Source organism: Vanellus vanellus (assembly GCF_965231255.1).
Source record: "Vanellus vanellus genome assembly, chromosome: 6".
Lineage (NCBI taxonomy): Eukaryota > Metazoa > Chordata > Aves > Charadriiformes > Charadriidae > Vanellus > Vanellus vanellus.
The window spans coordinates 31,189,140-31,208,741 of record NC_138911.1 but is presented as its reverse complement, the minus strand read 5'-3'; positions in this window follow the sequence as shown (position 1 = coordinate 31,208,741).

Below are 19,602 nucleotides of genomic sequence, written 5' to 3'. Positions count from 1 at the left end.
GACAGCAGATAAGGCCACACCTAAACATAAACGATTAAGTAGAGTTTGAAATCACGCAACATCCTCAAGCAACCTGGGATCCAAACAGAAATGTACTTTTACCCTATGAACCATACCATAACAGGGCAATTTGGAGATTATTCAGACTTCTGGAACTAGTTTCAACTTTAGACTTTATCAGAACACACACCGCAGACAAGGTGACAAGCACTTCTGCAGGCCTACTGCCCCACAACATGTAACCTTGGAGAAAAGATTTTAGTTCAGCCATGCTGAAGGGATGCAGTCTATCTGGTAGCTGGAAACCAACCATACAACACTGTACCATAACCAGACTACAAAGCCAAACCAGTATTTCAAAAAGTCTTCACAGTTTAAAGCCTTGATAAAAAAAAAAAAAAAAAAAAAAAAAAAAAAAGACAAGAACAATCCTTGCAGTCACAATTCATGCATGACTTAGTGACTATAGTTCTAAAAATACCAAAAGCAACATTAATAAAAACAATAAATTAACATAAACCCCAAATTTTAGCATTATATTCAAGCTTGAAATAATACAAACAGTCAAAAACAACTTCAAAAAGCTCTCTAAACAATAAACAAAACTTCACAAACTACTCTAGCATCACAACAAAAAGAAACATTTGTTCCCAAGGAAACAGTTATAAGACGAGAGACTTAAGTGTGTATAACAGAATAGTGTGTGTACACATAAATATACATACATATTTAATTTCTTCTTAATCTCTTCCCAAAATAAATGTCAAGAGGATATAACAATATGTATTATTGCACTGTAACCTCTCCTATTAGTAAGCTGTGATAGCGAAAGCCAAGCAACTGAGAACCAATTTTCATGTGAGAGTATATAGCAAAGAATATATAGCAAAGAATACTGACTTGATTCCACTTCCTATCTCTTTACATCCCAACATGGAACATATAATGAATCAGCAACCAATTCAGAAAAAAAGATATCACAACAGTTTCTCAGTTTACTACTTCAGTCATTAATAGCATTTAACTTGTTTCAATCTAGTTTCAATCTTTACCAATACTTAGGTCAAACTATATAGAACTTTAAAATTAATTTTCAAAAACTAAAGACTAAAAAAGTAAGCGTTACTCCATGTCTTCCTGTAGACCTTTCAAGATGCCTTTAAAAAAAACAACAAAAAAACCCCACTGAACACTTTGCCACCCCCTCCAAATCTAGCTTTTCCCAGTTTTTCACTTCTTGATCAATACCAGCTGTCAATGCAACAAGAGGCATTCATGCAATTTACTTGTACATAAAGACAACATTCATTTTTGAGATGTAAATTTCAAAGACTATCTGTACATCTTCCATACCATATATAGATCAACAAATTATATTAATTCAGGTCTCCTGATCAAGTGGCTGTCAGTTGCACCAAACATGATAAAAAGCATCAACACAGCCAGAAAAGCAAAGAATTAATTACCAAGCTTTATCTCTGCATCCCCATTCGATCATTTGCTCCTGAATACCTGAATGTTGGCTGCGTTCAAAATGCATACATTCACATTTTTCCCAGTATGAAGAATATAACTTCTCATAACATTTTTCAGTTGCTGGAGTTAATCAGCAGAGCACTCAAGAAGGGCTACAGTTGGAGACCATTCAGAAACAGAAGTTATGCAAAACATTGCAAAGTGCTTATTGAGCAGCCTCGCACTAGAAACACATGCCATTTGTGCCCTGGGAGCTGCTGAAGCTGCCAGGGAGCTTCTACGTGGAATGCAAGTTGCTGGTATGCTGCTACAAAAATTTAAAATTATTACTTGAGCAATCACCTCCTTCAGGGACCTACATATCGCACGACAAGGATTTCTTGGTTTGAATGCTCAAATCACACTAAAGGGAACATGTGATTCAAAGCACAAACAACTCCTGTCTGACAGATAGCTCCGTGCCACACTATTCCAATTATTAGGGGAGGTCCTAACGATGATATTTCCTTGAATTAGCAGTACATCTCTCCTATTTACAAGTTGCTCAGTGACAAGTCTTCCATTTGGAGTTGACTCATGAGCCTGGGCTTGCCTGTGCCAGAATCTGCAAGCTTTTTGCACGTGTTGCAAAACCTCACCACTACAGCTCCTGCCTCCCCCCATTTCATATGATGAGCACTCAGAGAAAAGTGGTTTATTTCTTCCTTTATGTCACTTATATAACTAACTGCACTGAATATAACTAACTGCACTGAAGACAATATGCATATATACTACATTTCATTGTAGCACAAACTGTAATTTACTGCAACCGATACTAAGATTTTATGCAATGCCTCAGAAAAAGAAAAAAAAAAATCTTGTTTTTTAAGAAAAGGTGAAACAACAAAAAACAAATCAGCTCTTATCCCTAATACAAGTCCCTTTAACAACTTCATTCCATGATTTGACCAGTAGGTTAAAAAAGTGGTTGCTAAATGTTTACCTGAGCTGGAGGGAAAACTAGGTAAGTTTCTGAAGTAGTAACTCCTCAAGAATTGCTAAGCATACAGAAAACGCATTCACCTTTGGAAACAGGACCATGGGCTAGACAGACTCCCATCCTGATTCATGGCAGTTGCTCTTGTCTCCTCACATGCCTGAACAACCCCCCTACACACACACTGCTGCTGCCACCATCACCAAGGTGGCCACTTCCAAAGAAAGGCTGCAGGTCCTCCATCAGGTACAACTTCAGGGATTCCCTGGCAGCTTGACCGAATAGAGTCATGGGAGGGATGCCAGGCTTGAAAATACCTCCTGCTGTTCTGCAGCTACCACTTATGGGTGACAATAACAGTGAAAATGCAAGAACATAAATTAACATCTGGAACGAGTATGTAAGCTCTCGAAAGCCTTGTACAATGCTACAGCCCTCATCGTTTCATATCACCGCTACTCTCATGCACCTGGATGGGTTAAAGGCTAGCAGGGCTATGCCTCCCTTTTGCTAATATGCACACAAATGTATGTCTATGACTAATTCCACTGAGTACCACAGGACGACTCATGCACATGAAAGTTACCTACTCCTTTGTACATAAGCCCCAAGAATCCAGGCCTAAAACATTTTCTGCCACCACGTAGGCTGTGAAAAGCAAAAGATTTAGCATAAAGAATGACTATATTGTATCACTACCACAAATGGAATCTTTAAGCACTGTTTCCATTTTTCCCCAGAAGTAATTTTGAGATTTAAACACCCAGTATAACATAAGACAAGTCAGCCAAGACGTGAAGAACAATTAAAAGAAAAAACTACAAATAGAACATCATAGTAATGCATAGATTAAAGCATCTTTGCTTAATTTGTATTAAAATAAAATGCTCCAATAAACTTACAAAAGGATCACTATGAAAGCAAGGTTGTCAAGTGATAGGCCTAGTGTGATTAATTAGCCACTTGCTAAAAAAAAAAAAACAACCCCAACCAACCGTAAACTTCTTCCGCACATCACTACATTCTTCATTAAGAAAGCCACATACATTTTACACGAAGCATTTAGTTGACAGGCTGAGGAAACTACCAGTAATCAGAGATCTGTGTGTGGAACTAAAATAGTATGTTCTAGTTAAAGACATTTTAAAGCAGCTTTTCATTTTTGTAGTACTTTCCATCACAGTGCTCAAAACACTTTATGAGCCTTCACAGCATTTATTAAGACATCAGCAATGATGGTTAAAGATAACATTTCTAGAAAATTGCCTCTAACCTTAGAAAAGCCGATTTCTGAGTAGCAGATCTGAAATCTTTTGGATCCGATATTTCATGAACATATTTCAAAAACTAAACTGATAAAAATTACAGGTAACGAGTATTTGGTACCTTAAGTTGTATCCACAACAACTTTTGCATAATTTTGATGGTCTTTCAAAGTCTCAGTTAAAAGACTTGCTAACACAGTGTCAGTGGCACACTCTCAATGCCTTGTCCTATCCTTCAGCCAGTGCTGCTGCCTGCAAGATAACCACGCAAGATGCAACACCTTAAAGTTGAAACACCGTGTTTAAAACATGTGCCTAGTCTAGCACTCCTTTCAACTTACAGTTTTCTGTGGCCTGACACAGAAACACTCCCCACTGCTCTTCTCTCCATTTCCAAGCAAGTTAGCTGAACTGCAGCTGCTTGTTTTAACACAGGCGTTTTTCCTCACACAAACAATTAAACCAGAGCAAGAATTACACTAGACCTGCAGCGCTGTTAGCAAACCTGACTGATTTTCACTTGCTGCAGAACCACTTTGGAAACATAAATCCACAGATTCAATGAGCTTTCGATTTCTTCTGTGATTACAGAGACTACTGGTGGTGTTTCTGCTGAGTATTTCAGGTCTGTGACTTCTACGATCTGCCTCGCTCCACTTCTCCCCCCCCCTCTTCTAATTCTTCGGTAAAGTCAAAGAGGAATGTGGCGATTCAATGCAGAATACATTCTCTTTTTAGCATTTGCAATGCAAAACTAGGTTTTGTTCGGTACAGAAATCTTGCACAATAGCTGTGTATACGTATTCGTCCCAACAATGCTGTCCTATGCAATCACTCTGTAATTACACACACTCATAAAGCTGCTGCTGTTGCTGCTTGGAACTGCAGTCTCGCCCTCTAAACAACCTAAGATCAATCTCCGCATTAGGACGTTTCTTTTCCCTCTTCCCCTCCCTTAACTGCTTACCCCGGTATAGACGGCCCATACACTGCACTCAAAACACGCAGTAAGGATGAAATCAAATTATTTGGGATATTATGAAAAAGAAGCTATCTGTTTTTTAAAGAGTACACCAGGTAAATCTCTGTTGAGCAAAGAGAATATTTCTTTATTTCTGCACGCTGCAACCACGCAAGACTTTACAAACCAAAAATAAATCCTGCTTACGCCTGTTAAAAAAAAAAAAAAAGTATTATATAAGACTCTCACATACGTGCGTGGGAGTATTGTCAGCTTTTACGGCTAAACTGCAAAGAATCCGTCCTTTGCAGTTGCTGCCAGAGAAAGAGCTGCACATTTGAGGGCACGGGATTTTCAGAAATTAGCTAATAAATTCCTCCCCACCCTCCCCATCCACTGCATAAATCCCAGCAGAGAAATACGGCCCTTGCACGCCGAGGCTCCCCGGGAGCTAACCCAGGGCTGCAGCGCGGCGTGTGCTCCCCCAGCTCCGGCACGCAGCGAGAAAAGCCAAAAAAAAACCCACACCAAAAAAAAACCCACCACCAAACAACCCCAAAACCACCCAACCCCCCAAAATATCATCCGCAGGCAGCTCACATTCTTAACGCGCTGCTGCAGCCAGGCAGCGGCAAAGGAGCCCCCCCAGAGCCCTCAGTAAAGGATTCACGGTAAAGCAGAGGGGAACTCGTTCGCAGCCGAGCCCGGCCCCCCGCAGCAGGCGGCCCGGCGGCGGCGCGGGGCTGCCCGGCCCTGCCGCCCCCGTCACCTCCACAGGTACTTTTCCTCCTCATCCTGCACCCAGCACCCACAAAGAAAGCGATTTCCCCCCCCCTCCCCTCCCCTCAAAAAAAAAAAAAAAAAAAAGCCCCGGTAAAGACACCCCCCTCTCCAAAATGGCAGGAAAACGGAAGCAAATCGTGCGGGAAAAAAAAAAAAATAAACCCGCAGAAAACAGGAGAGGGAAGAAAACGTGTTTGCTCACCTGCGAAGCGAGGCACGGCGGGCGCCCGCGGGGGGAAGCTGAGCGGCAATTAGGAAAGGGGGGGTGGGGAGAAGAAGGAGGGGGAAAGAGAAAAAAAAAAAAAAAAAAAAAGCCCCAAACTTTGTTTCTTTCTCTCCGGGACTCAGGGAAAGCGTCACTTCCTAGTGCGGTAAGCGGGGAGGCTCCCGGGCCCGGACTCCTCAACTCCTCCTCCTCCCGCCTTCCTCCTCCTCCTCCTCCTTCCCCCGCCGCCGCCAGCAGCCCCGCCGATCCGCAGCCTCTCTTCCCGGCACCGGCCTGGTCGCCCCCCCAACCTCCCCCCCCGGCCTTTTTCACAGATCTTGGCTTGACCTTCTGCGCTTGGCTGTAGCTGCTGTTTGCAGGGAAGGAGGGGAAATCCCCACCGAGTAAGGGGCGGGGAGAGAGTTTGCAGCACTGATTTGGCAGCCAAGCCCTGCAAAATACTGCCCGTGTTCAACACCTGGCAAAACTCGCGGGTTTGGTGCCCCGAGTTCAGCGCCAGCCTCTCTGGCTGCGGGATCAGGCTTCCTGGCCCTGCTCTCTAAAGAAAAACAAACTAAAAGTTTTGGGGGTTTTTGGTTTTGGTTTTTTTGTTTGTTTGTTTGTTTTGTTTGTTTTGTTTTGTTTTTTTTTTTTTAAGGAAACGCTTGTACCAGAGGAAACCACGGTTTTCTTTTTTCCCCCCTTTTTGGGAAGGAAAAAAAAAAGAAAAAAAGTGGAAAAACTGGGAAGGGAGAAAGGATTTGTATCTAATACAAATCCTCAGGTCATCTCTATACTGTTCATTGTTTTACCAAACACCTGAAACTTACTTTCACAAGAACACTGAAATTTACTTGCACAAGAGCACACACTGCTGAGGTTTCTAAAAATGTCCAGCTCATCCACTGGAATATGGCTTCCTCCGTTGCCTTGGTCTGAGACTAAAAACCACAGTGTGCAGCAAATGCAGGCACGCTACTTCTCTTAAGGCAGGAAATCAAGAAGCTGCTTCGTCATTGCTCCCCCTGTAGATCGCTCTAATACTCGAGTTTGTTCACAATCAACGACGCTTTCAGGATATAAAATAACATTTAGAGTGTTCACAGATCAGACTCTCATTTGGTGAAACATGACAAGCAACACGAAAACGCCAAACATTTTTCCCCAACACGCACACAGCCACGTGTGTACCTTCATCCAGGCTTAGATCATTCAGTGTGCACAGTAGCATAGCTTTTTTTTTCCAGACCAGCAGGGCAGTTTCCCTTCCAGCATGTATTGCTTTATAGAGTGAAATATAGAAGTAATTTTTGCACTGCTCAATCTAGTTTGCATTTCTTTCACAATAGTTCCTGGCTTCTATGCAGAAATTTTTACCAGGGAAGCTCAAGATGCATGGAAACAGGAGCCCAGAGAAGTGACTTACCCGTGACTACCGAACGTATCTGATGCATAACCAGGTTTCTCTGATTAGTCCCAGGTCAGTAGTCTAATTACCACACCCAATCTTTTCCTGTCAGGGTGCAGAGAATAACAGTGAGACACATGGAGATGAAAAGCAAAATAGTAGTCACAGGTACTACTCGTAATTTTTTTTTTTTCATTCACAACCAAAGGTATCATTTGATGCAACACTGTCTCAATAGGAAGTTCAAGGAAAACTCCTCTATACTACCATTAATGCATTTGCTCTTCTAAGCTCTTGAACAGACAGGAGCAATAGGTCAATAGCTGTTTAAATCGATACAGAAGGAATATTCACAGCTTTTCACAAATTAGCTAATATGTAAAGCAAACTTAAATAACTGAACATATAATGATTAAAACTGAAGTCAAAGGCACACAACCCATTAGTTTTATTTGTTATAATAAAGACTGAAAAGACAGATCCCATAAACTGCAGTTATTTCCTTCTCTGTTATAAGATGTTAGGCAATCAGTGCTTCCCATGAAGCACATCAGATTGATAAGATTTAAATTGCTTATCTCAACTTTAATTGGAAAAAAAAAACCAAAACCCCATGTTGTAACAGCAAAGTGTAGCTCTTCCTTCCAGCCAGGACAAACGCAGGTTGTACTTCACCTGTTTGGAGTTTGGGAAGCAAAACGATGAGCAGTGTCTCGTGTTTCACAATACATAATCACATAAAAGCAGCAGACAATGGCAGAAACGTCATCATCTGGCTACAGAAGCTACCATTGCGCAGGCCAGGGAGTATGCTTTCTACCCTTGTCTAGGAGGCATTTTAACGTTGTTGTTTTTTGATAGTTGCCTCCTAAATAATGTATAAGGTAGATAGGAAACCTTCTTTACTCAGCCAAAGTAACATAGTAACACAACATAGTAACCACAAGGACAAAGCTAAAACACACTGTAAGATGCAAAATCTACAGGAAAGGATGGTACTTCTTCCTAAACATACCAAATGAGATAAGAACAAAACCAGGCAAGCCTGGCAGTACACCAGACAGTTTATAGATCTGAAATAGAAGGAGCACACTTCAAAGACACCATGGCATGAGTGCTTACAGAGCCCTACACTACTGTTTATCTAGCTGAGCATTAAACAGTTTTATGAAGTGTTTTGTAAAGATTTTGCCATTATGCATTCTTTAATTGTTTCTCTGTTCCTCATGTTATGCAGTCCTTATATCTCCTCCAGAACCAGCCATCATGATTTTCTTCCTTGCGGTAGCAGCTTTTGCTATGCTTTTTTAAAAATTTTTTAGAAATTGTTTTTCTTTCTGCTTTTCTCAGCATATGCTGAGACTGCATGGAGGCTGCACTTCCATCAGTTTTACAGTAACAAAATTTAGTACACATATATTCCCTGTTATATTGTCATGTTATTACTACATTGAAGAAGGAGATTAGAAGATTTCCTAGCTATCACCATATAAAATTTTAGGTTTCTTTGGCCTGTACAGACAAATCTTGTGCTGTAACAACATCGACTCATATCATTAATAAACTGGATTGCACTGAGTCAGAATTTGGATTAAAGATCGTGCTTTGCACACTTAGGTTTGCAAAACTAGGAAATAAGCTCAGCAGATGGCACTCTTTACACCAAGTCAGAGCGGCGCCAATGCCCCGTCCCGTCTCCAGGCGTCACGAGTTGAACTCGTGCTCCAGCATTGTGGGAGGCAATACGGAGCTATTAGTTCTCCCTGAAATTAAGTATAAAATAAAGGTCTTAATCACTATAGCTAGTAAGAAAATAATTACACCCTTTTGTAATAGAAGTTTCAGATTCCAGTAAGCCTAGTACTTCCATCTCATAATCACTCTGAAATTTCCTCTAAAATTTCCATTGGATGTGATATTTTTCTTCAAAAATGAATGCCAGCACAAAAAAGTAATGAACAGCTGCAGTATTTATCCCACAAATATATTCAGGGCTGCTTGTGGACAGGGTAGAGAATGGACTGACAGGAAGTTCAACACAGACCAACGCAAAGCCCTGCACTTTGGCTAGACTAACCTTTTTCCTGACACACCACTCAGCACCACTGAGTAAGATCTGGGGGTCCTGGTGGGATGAACACCAGCCAGCAGTGAAGGATAACAGCATCCTGGGCTGTACAAAGAAAAGCACAGCTAAGGTCAAGGGAAATGATTATTCCTCTTTACTCATCATTTGTTAGGTTGCATCTGGAATACTATGTCCAGTTTGGGCCAGTACAAGAAATATGTTGATACACCTGAACCAGTAGAAAGCCAAGATGGTCAGGGGCTGAACAGCCATCCTGCAGGGAGGCTGAGGGAAACTGTGCTTGTCTAGTGTGGAAAGGAAAACAGGTAGGAGAGACTAAATACTGCTCTTCCAGTTGCTACAAGACTAGATCTTTACCTACAAGAGAAGGTAAAGCCAGGCTTTTTATTGAGGTGCACGGTGGGAGAAAGACAATGATAATAAACTGAAACAGTGGCTGTTCCAACCAGCTAGTGAGGATAGTGAAGCAACGCAATAGGTTGCCACAAGAGGTTGTGGGATTTCCTTTCTTGGAAGTTTCCAATACCTGACAAAGAAAGCCCTGAGCAATGTGGTTCAAATTCAGCGTTGACCCTGCTTTGAGCAGGAGGTTGAACTGGTGACCTCCCAAAATCCCCTCCAATCTGAGTGACTCTATAATTCAAGAAGCAAATCCCCTTATTTCACATAAAAGAAGGCTTAATTAAATGATGGTCAAATAGTTTGAAAAAAAATGTTATAGGAAATACAAGTGATTGTATGTGTTTCGGGTTGGTTGGGCTTTAGTTTTGAGGTTATGAATGTAGAAAACTATCAGCCTAAATACAAACCCATTCTTTCATAGTCAGCATTTTTTCAGCTGCACCATTATAGGAGAAAATGCTTATAAAAATGTGGTTTTTTTTCTTTTTATATGATTAATTACTCCTTACTACAGAGAAATTTGACTTTCCCCAGTATCGATGTCTGCCTCCCAGCTCTGTCAGAATTAAAATTAAACACTCAAGATGTTAGATTTAAAATATTATTCTAGGGTACAGCTTCTCTTGGGAAACTTGATGAAGTCAGACAGAATGTTTGGAAAGAAGAGGTTTGCCTTTTTTAAAAAAGTTTGCAAAAGGAAAAAAAAACGCTTGCATATTTATTTTACTCTTCATATTTGAGTTTAAAAGTAAAACACTGAGTTTGCTTTAATAAATTGAGCAAGAATCAGCTTCTTTAATCAACTTTGGGAAAAATGCATGTGTTTATTTATAGAGCATGCGTGTGTAAATACATATGTATACACACACACACAAAGTGTCATGAACTGGCTCCCTGAGAACCAGGATGAGACCTTGCTACATGAGGGAAAAGGAGGGACACTGGTTAAGAGAAGAAACCACATGTGGAAAAAAAAAAAAAAGTTACTCACATTGCTTAAACAATACTGAAAGAAGCTCAGACACCATGGCAAGAAAGACAGTGTAAGAATCTATGCAGTACAAAATTATATGGCATGCTGAAAACCAGGACTACTGAAACTTTCTTCCTAATTTTGCTGGTTTGTGTAGCCTTAAACACACTTTGCAGTCCTTTCTGCATTTACCGTTACTTTTCTCAGAATCCCACATTCTTTGTTTGTTTGTTTTACAAACAATAGTCTGTGATAACATTATTCACTGTTCACAATTGAGAAAAAAACATTTGGAAAAGCTAAGTGGTGAGCTGAAGACCACACAGAGGTTCAATAGCTGAGCTTTGGTTAGCTCCAAATGCTCAAGTCCACATGTAAATTCATCTGTCACACTATAGTCTTCCTATTTTAGAAGTACTGAACTACAACATGCCCCCTCATCTAAGTGTATGATGCGTATAAGTCCTTCTGAGAATTAGGTCCAAACTACCTTAAGCATAATGATCTTTTTTAAAATTAAACACCTAAAATAAGACAATTTTCAAAAAGCTGGCTATAAACTGCCTCTGATCATCTCTTAAATATTTAAATATAATATTCTCTTACCTACTGTGTGAGAGGAACTGTTAGAAAAGGAACTAATGAATATATGCAATATTCTATTTTAGAACTCCAAAACACTGTAAATTCATTAGCTCTGTGAATTACTACTATTAATATACACACCTTGGAAAAAGTGCGTAGACTAATAGCTCTCAACGAGATCAAGAAAACTTCAGATCAGTAGAAATAATCCTGAAAAACATGGTGAGCAAGAAGTATCAAGAACTGGTGGGCATATGCATATTTTTAATTCTAATACATATTATTAATGCTATAATCACTAAATAGTTTGATGGCCACTATTATAACAGATTCCAACAAACCTTTCTGGAATTTACCACTCATTATGCATTATAAGAGTGCAACATCATTAAAGGGAACACACTTTGCTACTATGGGTGCATATATATGTAATTTCTAAAACCTTGAATTTTTGGAAGTTTGTCAACCTGTTTTCAGGAGCACTTACATCGATGCCTGGACCATATTGGTTTCACAGTGAATGCTTTATAAAATATGACAGTAGTTCTACAGTTTCTGTGAAATTCATATGTTAAACTGTCTAGAAATCAATGGATGGATTTTCTTTTTGGTAATAGATACTCTGATTAAGACTTATGTGGATGACTGTTGGGGAGCACCAAGGGCTGGGGCTGGTCCCCAATGGCCTGCGGTCAGGATCCAAGTTGATTCTCAAGGTTGGCAGGGCAGGGTCTTCACCAGCTGGGGCTGGTCCCACTACCTCCAGTGAGGATGCAGGGCAGGCCAAGGGGACACAGCCCCAAACCCAGGGCATCAGGCACCCCCATAGGGATGAGGCAGGGCTGAAGTTAAACCGGGAAGACAAGTTCACAGGTGAGAGTCAGGACCAAGCGTTGGCATGGCTGCGATGCAGCTGCAACATAGCTCAAGCAGGGCCGCGTGCAAGAGCCTCAGCTGAAAGCAACTCCCAAGCAAATATGGCAGAAGCCCCCACTGAGGCTTGTTTTTGCAAGTAACTTCCACTAAGGCTTCTTCTATCTCTTTTCCCCCCAAGACAAACAGTTGTCTTTCTTTAAGTTGGCTTTGAGCCCAGGCAGAGAAACCCCCTAGAAGCATTCAGAGTCCCAACAACAAACCAAGAAGAAAAATAAATATTGAGAGCATTTACTGCAGAGTAATATTCACAGCTCGACTGAATTTAACATATTAACAGAAATAAAGACTGGAATTCAAAATGATGAGCTGCAATATTTTCCTGTCTTTATATAACATTAATGCTACATACTAGGAATTATTTTTATGGAAAACAATCTAGGCTGTTCCTCTAATAGTCTGAGTAGACCAATTCCTTATTGAAGCATGGAGCAGTAATCTGATCATTAGTCTATTTAATACCTTAAAGTGCTTTGGTTCAACTTATATTTCATTTTCATGTACATTATATTGCTCACAAGTACACCAATACGAAGGCAATGCTCTCTCCTTTGTATGGAAAATACAATCAATATTCAGCTCTAAGATTGTTTGCCTGGACGAAGGGACTCTCATTTATGCAGAAAGTCACCGGTTGTATACCACCTGAACAGTTCCTGCACTATCTGGGCCACTAACAGCAACTGTCAGATCAGAAGGAGATTAATTTAATATTTCCTTATGTCCCACTGTTTGTCCCAGCTACTGACTAGAACTAATGACTACTGGAATAAAACAGCAATCCTGAAGTTTCATGCTAAGAGTATCTTTGCACACATGCCTTTCCAGCAGCACTGAGTAGAGAAAACAGAAATGCAACTGAGTTACAGAAGTCCTTAGTATTTCTGTTCTTTCAAATGTGTCACCTACAATGTAGTGCTTTTTCAAATTACATAACTGCTAATGCATTTTGAAATTTAAATTTCCAATGGTTTATGGTAGAAAAAACAAAAGCTTTCAGTTCCTTACTGCATTTTTTTAGAAAGCATTACTGCTGTCAAGCATCATTAAAAATAGTATCCCTTGCTGAAAAAAAATCTATTCAATCTATCCATTTTGCACACACACAAATCCCCAAATAAGACACTCTGGCAGAGATGATAATTTTCTAATAAGTTTACATAAATATAACAGTTCATGCCCACAAAAATGAAGATTTGCCCTACTGACATCAAGAAACTACTCAAAAATAATGTTGCATGGTATATAAATATCTGCAGGATTGGGAGCCTTGTTCAATATTTCTATTACATATGTTTTTATGTACGATTTGTATATATCTATGTATATAGAATCATAGAATCAGTGAGGTTGGAAGGGACCTTTAAGATCATCAAGTCCAACCATTAACCTACCCTGATAAAAAACACCACCACTCCTAAACCATGTCCCTAAGCACCTCATCTACCCTTTTCTTAAACACCTCCAGGGATGGTGAATCCACCACCTCTCTGGGCAGCTTATTCCAATGTTTAATAACCCTTTCAGTGAAAAAATGCTTCCTAACATCTAATCTAAACCTGCCCTGACATAACTTGAACCCATTTCCTCTTGTCCTATCACTTGTCGCCAGGGAGAAGAGGTCAGCTCCCATCTCTCTAAAACCTCCTTTCAGGTAGTTGTAGAGGGTGATAAGGTCTCCCCTCAGCCTCCTCTTCTCCAGGCTAAACAACCCCAGATCCCTCAGTCGTTCCTCATAAGGTTTGTCCTCCAGACCCTTCACCAGCTTTGTAGCCCTTCTCTGGACACGCTCCAACACCTCAATGTCCTTCTTGTAGTGAGGGGCCCAAAACTGAACACAGTACTCGAGGTGAGGCCTCACCAGTGCCGAGTACAGGGGGATGATTACTTCCCTAGTCCGGCTCACCACACTATTCCTGATGCAAATCTATGCATCTATATATGTACATATATAGATGAGCATCCTTAAAGTCATCACTTATGGAGAACAAAAACTAGGAACTTCTGAGCTTCAGTAGCTGATATATTACAAGTAGCAATCTCAAAGACCATTTCAAATCATTTGACAGTGACAAACATTCGAGCTTTCAGCCCAAACAGGCTTTGGTGACAATGACTCAGTACCATTGCAATTAAATTGAAACATATGCAGCATAAATCTGGGAGGGAAGGGGGGATCAGAAAGCAAGCATTTGCTAATATCAGGCTCCATAGGTAGCATGTGGTACTCTATGTCTCATGGGGACTCATTCCTATTCCATCCCATAAATAAACTATAGGGGGGGAATATAAATCAATCACAATGGGAGACAACAACATGTATAAATAAGATACATATGACAGATGTACCAAATACAGAGAATAATCTAGAACTACATAATTATGCACCTTGATGACCTTATCTGTCCCTCCAATACTTAATCCTTTTACTGACGCTCCATGCTTGCCTGTGCTGGCAGTTTGCATTGGAGCAAACCAGGCTGCAGAGTTTTTCTGTCATCACTATTATACTGCAGTGTAATTGGCAAATTGCTGTGCAGTTTTTATTCTTCTTGGATTCACAAGCAAGTTACATCATATTGATTTTCATGCCTGGACTCCAGAAGTATTTTGACAGTCCTCCAACCTGCCTTCCAATGCTAATTTGTGTTCTATTCCAACCAGCTGCTCTGTTTATCTCTGTGATCTCTGAACGTTCCTTAATTCTGTTATAAAGTACATAAGATGTTTGATAATACAGAAAATTAATTCAGTTCCTCTCCACATGTTTATTGGTACAAATCTCATTATGGAATTTCCCCTTTTTTCCTCACCCCCTTTTTTTTTTTTTAGTAGAAACTTGGCAATTTTTTTTTGTTGGCAATGGGAACCTTAAAAAAGCTTGTGCTCAAAGTCCAATGTACAACTGGAGTTATTTTGCAATATCTACGTGGGGCGTAAAATGCAATTTCAAATCGCTAGCCCTAGCTAGGATGTGGTATTTCAAGGCAGGAATGCTTCCCGAATATGGATGTGGTTATATTATATTAATATATTGTCCACTGAGCATTTGAGTTACCAGAAATACATTAATAACACTCAACAGAAACATATACCTTCATGGCTGTCACAAGATTGCTAGCCTGAAGAAAACAGGCAGCAATGATGTATTTTACCAATGTATCTCAGACGTTTTGCATGTCCTCTTAAAACCCTTCCCTTCCTACAAACTAAGCAGGATCTTTCCTCCCTTGCAAATGCATGCTCCTCCCTCAACTCCCCCACCCCGTGCTCCTGCAGAGTCTTCTCTAGCTCCTTGAAGCCACAGTGGACTGAGAAAGCAAAGGAAAAGAGGTGGAGGTGGCTAATGTCACTGAGGCCTGAAGGAGAACACACACAGGAATACACACAATCTATGAAGGCAACAACTGAAAAGGTATTAAAATACCAAGCAAGACCACTTAACATATCTGCTGGACTTACCATAGCAGATGGTAAATCTGCTGGACGGCTGGTAAATAGAGGACTTCCTAACAACGAAACGGTCACAATTCACTATGAAAGATGACTTCGTAATTGCAGGGTGGAGCTTTGTCATGCTGGAGGCACACAGAGGAATCAACAGGGACATACAAAATCAGATAATGGAGTTACAGGAGCGTATTTTCGGAGACCATTTTTCATAAAAATGGCAAGTGTCTCCTACTGCATGCACTTCAGTCTTAGAGTCATCAGCTATGGTTCAAACATCACCGCCAGACCCTCAGACACAATTCTTCCAGTCTGTTCCAGAGAACAGCATCCTGTGTTCATTCCCCTGGCATCCAAACAAAATTCCATCATGCCATTTCAGCTTCCAGAAAGTAGTAGTGGGAACTGTGAGAAAAGACTAATTGTAGAAATTATGTAACAAGTTCACTTGGACAGCTCCTTGATTTGTGGACCTCATTTCTCAAATTAGTCATGCATTGCTAATAAAATCTATGATTAAATTATACAACATGTTTGCCAGAACTATGATATAGCCTATTTATTCCTGTTGTTTAGTGTTCACAATTCTATTTAAAATTAACAGAATTTGCAGTCTTTGCAAAGCCAGTACTCACTGAGAGACCTAGAGGACAATCCTGTTAGTACTATCTTGCATGGCACACCACGGAAAGCTGCAGAAAGAACTAGGAAAGAAAGGCATCCAAGCAAGATCTCATTTCCTCAGTAGATGTACAAATGATCTCCCAAAAATGTCTTTAGACACTGTCATTTAGATAGTCTCATGTGCTGCTCAGAAATGGCAGAAAGTCTCCTGACTATTGCCTACTAGCTATGCTGCATAAAAAACAGTATGCAATTATCATTTGAAGCAGATTTTGCTTAGTTGCCTCAAAACTTCTAGTTACCAATTGTTCATCAGCCTCTAAAATACAACTCTTGCTGTTATCCTGCAGTTGATTAGCAGAAAGTCAAAACAGTTGTCATCTGAGTGTCATATGTCAAAAAAAAACCCCAACTTTATCACCCATAATAATAAGGGCAAACACAGCCTCCTAGAATACAGTCACCACACCATTCATTCCTTCCAGGCCAGTTGTGCTTACCAATCCCTCTTCCTTTCCTTAGAGGAAACAGGTGAAAGTCTTTGCAAATTCTCATTTCCAGACCAGTGGAAGACAACAGCTGATTTGCTAATATCAAAATTGACTGATAACAACAAAGTGCTGTAAATCTCCAGAAGGGAATGTCCATGTGCTGAATGGATGAAAAGCATTCTGCTAATACCCAGCAGCTCTGAAACAAGCCCTGCACAGAGCTCCAAAAATATGCCTTTGGATATCTTGAGACTTTGCAAGTCTATGCAGTCCTCTTTCACAAACCAGTATTTGCTTTCAGAAACAGCACTGCATAAACATGCTGCTAGCGCAAGAAAAGTTTCTTCTGAAGCCGCTTCCTCTTAGTTCATTTTCCTCTCTGTTCACACCTGCCTTTATTCACCTTTTGTCAATTTCCATCTTTCATCTACACCCCAAATGTGTTTTTCCACAAACACATAGGTTGAAACCCACAAGGTGGGACTTTTCAATTCTATTTGATCAAGGATTAGCATACCAAGGAGTCTTACAAGAAAGCTATAGTGTGTATAACTTCACACAGCCCCAAATACATCCCTCATATGAACAATTTTTTTCTGATTCTAGAAGACCCATTTGTGCTTCTGTTATCCATTAGCATTAGTTCTTCTAGCATTAGGATGCATAAGTGAGAAAACAGGGCAGTTTTACAATGATTCTGAATTTCAAGTATGAAAAAGAACATGAACATGATGCAATATTCTATTAATATTAGGATTTCCCCATGTAACACAGTCTATCACCCACTGCCGCCTCCTGCTCTGGTGTGGAAATCAGTAGTATTTTCAACAAATGGTGCTCGTATGTTTTCTGTCCTCAGTTTAGACAGAAACAGTTGTCCTGACCATTTGCTGCCAGCAGTTTTAAACCAAAGAAATATAACTTAGCATTACTGTAACTGTGATTGCGCAAAGATCATTTTGTATTCTGAATAAGTCATTTGAGCCTTTGTAACCGCATTTCTTCCTTCCCCCATTTTTCAGGGTGGTCTAATACCTTGGATGCTCACATAATGCAGCTTAATTTATGATAACCTAAATTCTTTCTAAATTACAAATTTAGTTTCCTTTTCACTAAATGTTCCCAATTTCCATTCACATAAGCTATAAAACAAGAAAAAATAAGGGATTGCTTACATTTAAAAACTTCATTTCCAATCTTACAGGTTGTTTTAGACAAAGTGGAGAAAATTGCCGTAACAAGAAATGCTTTCAAGGTTATCGGTATTCTTCATTTAAAATCCTTCAATCCTTCCTGTTTTGAATAATAATTATGCATTATAAAGCATGTACAACAACTACAGGCCATGACAACAAAATTACAATTTAAACTTTTCAATGGTGTCTACAACAGATGAGTGGTGATGCTTTATACTAAATTGGGAAAATTCAAGATATTTTTGTTCTGATACAGACAAGCATGACTAAATCTTAGAGTATGAAATATAAACCTTACTTAGTACATCACTGATGGCAGATTTCTGAAGGACTATTAGGAGAACCATTTTTTGTGTAACTGGGAGGTATCATTACATGGAAATGGCACACAGCAATAAAGAAAGAAAATTCCTACACAGATTTGTATGTTTATCTAGCAGTGTGGTTCTAAACCAGAAGTTCCTAATTTCCTCAACTGTTTTTCAGTCAAAAATTAAAGATGTGATCCTGTTATGATGCTGCATAGCAAGAGGATAGTTTTCATCTACAATATGCTCAGTTCATTTATGAACATTAAATAAATAGCCATATCAAAGTGTAACTTCACCACATTTAATAACATAAAAGTTACTTGAACATCACCTGACCCTTTTTAATTGGACTTAAGAAACCGTCAATAACAAACTAAAGACAACAGAAAAATCAGTCTCTGCAGCAAGCACTTCAGTATGTTCTTTCTTCTCTTAAGGATGAAAAAAGGCAGAGGCAGAAAAGGAAGCAAGATTATAAGTAAAACTTTGTGATGATCAAACAGTAGTAAACACTATCAAATGAAAATGATAAATACTGTGCTCACTTTTCATGAATTTAAAAGGTTTTACAAAATACCAAATAGTTAAAGATCAGGCCCAAAAACTTTTATGTAAAAGCTTTGTAGGCATGCGTTTTCCTTACAAAAGTCATATATCAAGGTGGGTTGTTAACATATTATATTTTACTTTACTTAAAGTGATTCTTCAAGATGTGCCCTTACAGGTAGTCTTCTGTGTGAACCTCTATCAAAACCAGCAGTTTTGACTAGCAAAGTGTTTGTAGAGCAAAGCTTCCTTGCCATCACAAAAATTGTAAGCGACAGAGCAAATCCAGATGCTACCTATGCCCTTTAGCCAGTCAGAATCCAGATGAAAGTTTTGAAACAATGACAAAGAAAGATGGGTCAGGGCATTCCCAAGCATTAAACATCAGAGAAACAACAGTTACCATAAAAAGTAGCCATTGCTTCTTATCTGTATATTTACCCCCAAAGTGAAGCCCACTTTGTCATAGCTAGCAATTAGCGTCAGAATGCACTACTCTCATATGACAGCTAAGTGGCCACCTGGAAAACTTTCCCACAAATATCTCTGCCTCGAGCTAATGCTCAGTCCATCGGGGAAACATTGTGGGATTTGTTTCTTTTTACAACACAGGACCTGCATGAATAGAAACTGCAAAAGCGGAGACAGTTCAGAAGTGCATGGCATAACTGGAGTCGGATGATAACTTGCTTTCCCCAGCTGTCTGGCCTTTCCAACATTTTCAGCCAACAGGGAGCTGAGCTGCTCACAAGTCACCTTTAAACTGCACTCTACAGCATGGTATGTCATTCTGACATCCAGTCAGATGAGTAGCTCTGTTCAACCTCAGCAGCTGTCTCAAGCTAAAATTTTTCAGTTCATATATTGGATTACCTACACTTATTCAAATAGTTACTGCAAATGGCTGTAATGACCTAATGCGTTA